The sequence below is a fragment of the Mus musculus genome, chromosome 13, assembly GCF_000001635.26.
Source record: "Mus musculus strain C57BL/6J chromosome 13, GRCm38.p6 C57BL/6J".
In the NCBI taxonomy this organism is placed as follows: domain Eukaryota; kingdom Metazoa; phylum Chordata; class Mammalia; order Rodentia; family Muridae; genus Mus; species Mus musculus.
In genome coordinates this window covers 79,116,366-79,124,355 of record NC_000079.6, presented here as the reverse complement: position 1 = coordinate 79,124,355, position 7,990 = coordinate 79,116,366, and positions in this window count along the sequence as shown.

The following is a 7,990-nucleotide window of genomic DNA, read 5'->3' as shown; positions in this document are numbered from 1 at the left end:
ACTTAAAGTTAGCAGGCCCTAATTTATCACACCATAAGAAATAGTCTACATCAAACCAAACCAAAAAAAATTAAATAAACAGCAACAACAACAACAACAACAACAACAAAACAGATTTTAAGGCATCAGGCAAGAAAGTATTAGTGATGGTTTTGAGACACAAAACTATGGCATAAGGAAAGGAAGCCTCGTGGAAATGCAGTCAACAGCTTGAATTGAGAAGATGGAGTAGAAAAATCTAAGATGATGAAGTCAGCTAATGTCCACAGTAATGATGTCATAAAGATAAGACTGAACAAGAAGAGCCTAAAGAAATTTATTCTTTGCCTCAAGCATTCTCTACAGTATAATACATGCATTGAAGGAAGCCAGAAAATCTTGGGACTAGCTGTAATGATCCCCAGTATCCATACAGGACCACAATGGGAAGCTTCTGTACTTACAAGATCCCCAGTAGAATAATCAGAAAGATTGTATCCCAATACTTGGTTTCCCTAAACTATTGTTTGTATCCTGTTTAATAAAACTTAAAACCAGATCTAAAGGAATCAAACAATTTAACACTTATGTAACAAGTGTATCACAAAGCAAGGTAGATGAATATTCATGGAAATGCAAAAAATACAACACCCAACACAGGAGTTAATAATATCTGTCACCTTCTCAAAATAAGCATGGCATAAAGCAGAAAAATAAGATCCAAAGGGAATACATGTCTACAACATACTTCAAATAAACTTGCATAATAATATGTAATATGAGAAGTTAGGGTAAATCTACAGGACTGACTGTTATTTCAAGGTTCAATAGTAACTCATGTATTAACTATCTGGATGGCTATGTATCTGTGAAGTATAATGGTTATATCCACAGGAAATGCTGCCATGAAGGATGAGAGGAACTTACAGTGAATGTTTATTCATTACTAGGTGATCATGATTATAGTATAGGCAGTCTTTACATGTTTGCAATGTTAGTATCCATTAAATGGTAAACATTATCAAGACGGGATGTTGTAATTTTCATTTTGAAATGCTACTTTAAGTGAATGTATTTATTTGTATTCCTAATAATCTTACCTCCATAATAAAAACAAAAGAATATTTTTAAATGTGAGGTGTAAAGTGTATAAGTCTTTAAGGATAATTAGTTTTCACTTTAGAGATCCAAATTTAAGCAATTTTTGACTTCTTAATTATGATGAAAATAGTAAAGCTGAAATCATAACAAATTAGGAAAGTGATAAAGAAACTGGAAAATTACAGTAGTTTATAAGATGCAGGGCCATTTATGGGTTTCTTGTACAGAGTAAACACTTTTTCATATAGTTCTGAAATGTCTACTACAAAAACAAACAAAAAACTCAAACAATAAGATCCCCAAAACTCCCCAAAACCTAAAATAACAAAAATCAAACAAACAATGTATTTTCAGTAACAACATGGCCCTATAGATACTTGCAGTGTGAAGGTGAACATCCAGAAACAGAGTTGCAGGTGAAAGTGTCTTGCTATCACATAGCAAGACAATCTCTACTTCCTTTCAATCTTTATGCCACACTTTATAACAATGAGGATAGTGTATGTTTTCAACTGTTGGCAACTGGATTGTGACAGTTCATGTATTAAGTTCAGATATAAAGAAAACCAGAAACTAAATTGTAAGTCGATGAGATTATCCTAAAGCTAAAGTATTGGTGAGTGTAAAAGAGGCAGCATGTCATAGGTCAGCAGGCAGGGCACGAAAGATATCCTGGCAGCTTGGGGTATCCCTATCTCCTAGCCAAGATTCAGGGATTCAATGAATTCAAGACAGATTGTATTTGTGTATTGGAAACTTTGCAGTTTAATTTATCTTCCTCACTTAAATATTAACTAGAAGACTTTGAATCCTTTCACATTTACTGTAAAGGCAGTTGACCAGCTAGCTTTTTAATGCATGCCTTTTAAGTTTCCGTGTGAACCCAAATGATTAGCTTTCTAATGCAATCTGTATTAATTATCAAAAGCATAATCCTGAACACCTCAATTAATTCTCACAGCCTCAGTTTTCTCATACATGAAGTGGGAATAAATAACCCTAGGTTCATAGTATTATTGAGACAATTAAGCAAAATAATATACATAAAATCTGTCAGTAGTGCCTGGCAAGTAGCCTGAATCAGCTAGTAGCCTGGCACATGGTAAATGCTATATAAATGTTAGCTATTGCTGATGCTAGAAGCTGTCACAGTAAATCCTACATGCTATAGTTATTTCAAAAACAGTATACTGAGCTATCATCTTAGGGGAATTTATTCAAGTTTGCCAGATAAGTGTCTAAATATAATTACTCATCAAATCAAACATGGATTTACCCTGTAAATTGAGGAGAAGTGGAATAAAAACAACCATTTCATATTCTATATTCTATCAGAAAAGCTGTTTAAATTTTAGCAACTTGATATAAAATTAAAATAATTGAAAAATCCCTTATCATAATCTAATCTGATGCTGGATAACTATAGAAGCTACACAGGAATAAAAATTATTATCTGATGAATTGTTAATTCATTAAGTAAGCAATTAGTATTACTTAGTCTACTCAGAGGTTTGAATAAAACAGAAATATAAAACCAATTAACTATATTCTTAAAATTGTAATCTAGCAAAGAAAAATCATGCAAAGAAAGAGTTTTCTGAAATTTATTCTTCTCTCATACATTACTTCCCTTCCATAGTTTCCCTTTCCTCCACACCTCCCATCCCCTCCCTATTCTCCCCTTTTGTCTAGACCCACTCCTTCATTTCCCTGCTGAAAAGAGCATGTCTCTGAGTAATATCAACTAAATCAACTAAGTATGTTATAATAAAATGAAGCTCATACCCCCATATCAAGGCTAGATGAGGCAAACCAGTAGGAGGAAAGGGGTGCAAAAGCAGGTAAAAAAAATCACAGACACCCACTCACATTGTTAGCAGACCTCAAAGAACACCAAGCTTCACAAATGTAAGATAATTGTAATATAATATGCTTTTTAAAAAACTCTTTCAGAAATTCATACATATGTGCAATGTACTTTGACCATATTCATGCCCACTACTATCCTAACCACTCCAAATCTATCTCCTGCCTCCTGTGCCACAAACTTCATATCCTTTTTCATAAAAATACTCCACAGAGTCTAGCTTGTGCTACTCATATAACCATGGGTATGAGGTCATTCACTGAAGCATGATTGACCTACCAGGGACAACTAAAGAAGACTGGCTCTACCTCCACAGCAACCAATGATTTGTCTTCACTTTCTTGTCTCCTCTACCATGCTGGAATGTTTACTGGCTTGATCTTCTGTTGAAGGTTATACCATTAACTACAGTCCCTATTGAGTTCATTTTTGTCAGTCCGTTCCTGCCTCTAACTCTTAAAATCTTTCTGAGAATCCCCACCATAATTTTCTCTGAGCCTTGTAGGGAGACATTATGGAATAGATGTACCATTTGTGGTTGAGCATCCCCAATGCATTCATTCTCTGTAATGACCAGTTGAGAGTTCCTGTATTAATCACTATCCAGTGTAGAAGGAAGCACTTATGATGAGGACTGGGAGCTGCACTTATCTTGGAATACAGATATATGTCTTTAGAGGGTACCTTAATATTAGGTACATTTGAAAATGTAGTAATTGCAGGTTCATTCCTAGAGCCTATGAGCTCCCCAGCCATGGAACTTTGTCAGATTTACAATACCATACTTGCTTTTACTCCTCTGGAGAATGACTTTTAATTTTTTAAGTCAATATAATATTTTAATGCACTTGTTTACAAAATAGCAGAATTAACTGCTGAGACTAAAACCTGTATGTTAAAAGTAAATGTGGTGGGATGTGCATAGTCTGTTTTGTTGAATGGAATTAGCTTACAAACACACACATATGATTTCTACCTACTTATAGGTTGAGACATTCAATAATTTGATCTTTATGCATTGTTTTCTTTATTGTTATTGGAAGATGTGATACTTGATTTAATATTCCATATATTTAAATAATTGCATTTTATTAATGTGCTTTTCTAGTAGCAACTTTTTGCTTTTGGAAGAAATAGTAAATACAGCCATAAATGTAAAGGATAACTGAATGCAATTGGTTATAGGAGTTCTGACATTTTATCACTATTGTCAGATACAGTAGTTGTTTCTCCAGTCTAAAATCTCTGCTGCTCAGATCTTAGTCATCACATGAGGTACTAATTGGGCATTTACAGGGTTAAGAAGAGCTTCGTCTCAGTGCCATATTCTTATCATCACTAATAATGATGGCAGGGAAATTGCTTTGAATGGTCACTCAATTACTTAAGCCACACTAGTAGATAAAGAATTTGGCATTTCCTCCATGTTAATACCACACAGTATGTTCATCTACCAAATCTGTAGAGTTATTTCCAAATATCATCGTGTTTTCTCCTGAATACAGTTTTATGGCAAAATACTTCCCATATCAATGTCACTCTGCACAGGCATATTTGTCTTATTCTGAGTTCCTGCAAACAAACCTAAGGGAATTCTTGGCATAAATATTTTAAGGCATAATGGCACCTTATCTCATGGGATTAAGATTTCATTTCTTTCTTACTGAGTTCCTCAATAGGAATACTTGGCTTATTTGCTGAATTTCACATAACATATACAAGACCATGTACTGAGTTGTAAAGCACAATTTTGATATAACTTTGTGCTCTGCCATACGATTGTTAATATGATTAATTTGGGTGCAATATACTCAATGGACCAAAATGATGGGAACGTTTTCTTCTTAAATCCTCTCATTATCAAACATCCTTAGAATTCACTTTGATCGTGTGATCATTACTACAATAATATCAGACGTCTGAATAATAAATGTCCACTCTGAACATTCACTATTTTTTGGTTAGTTTGCAGAACTAGTGCATAGGCAAGTTCCTTTAAAAAACATCTAATTTCAAGAATGACAATATTCGAAGACATGCTAACTCTACATATAGCGAGAGAAGTGACACCAAGCAGAAAGCCTTAAATCCTTTCTCTAAAGTGTAAAGCACACATTAGAATTAATGTGTTGAGCTGGTTCTTGTCATGTAGGCTAATAATATATCTACTCAGGAGGGTGAGGCAAGATTTGCTAAGTCTATAGCCTGAAGTAAAGGCCAACCTAGGCAACTGAAAGTAACCCTGTCTCAAAATAAACAAGAAAATGAGACCAGAAATATAGCTCAGTGGAGGATTGCTCGCCTCACCCATATAAGCGCCAGATCTAATCATCAACACAAACAAGGGGAAAAAGAAACAAAAGAAATAAGTCCTATGTGTCTACTTTTGTGACATGCTAATCATGCAAACAAAGGTGAGAGCAAAAGTTCATCAAGAAAAACAAGGCAGGGGAAGAGTAAACTGCTGAGTTCCCACCTTAGCCCCAAACTAAGGAGCTACAAGGAAGAACTCTAGGTTATATAGTTCTTGTCATATTTGTCACTTGGAAATAAGGTTTTCCAGAGAGAAGTGTGTTATAAAGGAAGAAAAAGTGGGGCATTCACATATATTAATCCTTTCTCCCCCTCTGCTTAAGGCTCATTTCACAGAAAGCCAGTTCATTGCCCTAAGAGGTTGTGGCTTAACAACTTCATGTATCTGTACATGGAGCTGCTCAATAGCATCCCTGCATAGCCAATACAATTGGACAGAAAACAATGTATGTTCATCTACAAAGAAAAATCAAGGCTGAAGAGAAACCTCAGGAGTTAAGAGCACTTGCTTCTTCTGCAGAAGACCTGAATTTGGTTACCAGCACTCAAATGGTTGTTTAAAATATCCCACAACTTCACTTCCAGGAACATAATGACCCACCTCTGGCTCATATGCACAACACATGCTCAAGAGGTACACATGTAAGAACTCATGCACGAACAAAAATTAAATACATAATAAACAGACTGAAACTTTGTATCTCCATGCAAAGAGCATGCTACCTATGTAATTTTCTTATGTATAAAATTACACATTTTTAATTTCAAATATTTATATATTTAGACTCTGAGTTATTCTTGAGCTTGTTCATGTTAGAGTGATAGAAATTTAACTTTTATAAGAAATGTGATGGAAAGAATGTATAAAGAACAAAATCAAAAAGAATGTGGTATAAAGAATATATAGAGAATACAATTAAAATCCTTAATATGGAATGTAATTTCACAAACAGAATAATTATTTGCAGCAAATATATGTTATTTTTAATACAAAATATAAAACTGTTCAAAAATGCTTTCCAAGAAATTAAAAAAATGAGTTTTCTAAAACATTCCTTATGAAAATTCTACAATTAATAGCAAATGATAATCTTAAGATAATATTTGAAATTTGTGAAATAAAATATATTAGAACTATGGAATTATAGAAATATCATTCTGAATTAGTCTTATCAACACCTTAAGCAAGAATCTAGTAAACAATGTATTTTAAATAAGACACTATATTTTGTTTTTTTAAACTAGACGAGCAATGCAATGTTAATTTAATATAATTTGTAAGAAATTGAAAGCATCAGAGAAAAGAATAAAAATCATCCAACCTTATGCTGAATGCCACAGTCATTAACTATAACTATTTTAGATAGTTTCACAATTCAATACTTTACCTCTTATCTGACAAAAAACATTTGAAATTAATACTACATTCTTTCACTGAAAATCACATTCTAGCCATGTCTCTGTATGCTAAACTCTGAACAAATATCCATTTAATTGGTTGTATATGTCTACAATAGATTTATATTCTGTAAGACACTTAATAATTTTATTGTTTGATAGAAGTTATTTTAGGCCTCATTATTACAAATAACTTTGTGAAGAACAGTACAATATGAGTTTTGAGAGTAGTTCATAGAAAAGAAATAAAGACCAAATTATGGGATATTTGGAGAGTTACTAGGATATGTTACCATTATTTTTAATTGAAAATTTGCTCAGGGTTAAGCTTTTGTTGAGGTAGTCTCTGCCACACTTTTTGTCTTTACTTTAAAAATGCATGGCATCACAGTTTAGGGGAATGCTAGGGCCAGGAAGCAGGGGTGGGTGTGTAGGTGAGCAGGAGGAAGGGGAGGGGATAGGTGTTTTCAGAGGGGAAACCAGAAAAGGAGAAAACATTTGAAATGTAAAGAAACTATCTAATAAAAAAGAAAAAGAAAAAAATGCCTTCCATCAACAACTTAAGGAGAATAATTATTTACTAAGGCTCATAGTTTCATGCTTTGGTCCATTATGTAGCAATAGAGGTGGTTCAGAGCAGTTCACATGATGTCATCCAAGAGGTATTGAAAGAGAATGCACTAGCTGACTCTTCCTTTTCTCATTCCTTCCATCCAAGACTCTAGCCTGCAGTTTCTGAAAACACATTAAGGATGATGTCCCTTCTCTCTGTCAGTGTTTTACGAGTACCTTCTGGGCAGGCCCGGCTTTCCTTATTCCTTAGAAACATCTTTTTTTTTTAATAATCTATATTTCATGATTTTATTTTTTAATTATAGTTTCTTTATTTGTATTTCAAATGTTATTCCCTTTCCTAGATTCCCCTCTGAAAATACCCTATCCCCTCTCCCTTCCCCCTGCTCCCAACCCACCCACTTCTGAAACTAGCCACAGCATTGGGGCATAGAACCTTCACAGGACCAAGGGCCTCTCCTCCCATTGATGACGTACTAGGCCATCCTCAATCATCAGGAAAATGCAAATCAAAATAACCCTGAGATTCCACACCACACCAGTCAGAATGGCTAAGATCAAAAACTCAGGTTACAGAAGATGCTGGCAAGGATGTGGAGAAAAAGGAACACTCCTCCATTGCTGGTGGGATTACAAGCTGGTACAACACAGAAATCAGTTTGGATGTTCCTCAGAAAATTGGACATAATACTACCAGAAGATCCAGCAATACCACTCCTGGGCATATACTCAGAAGATGCCCCAACTTATAAGGACACA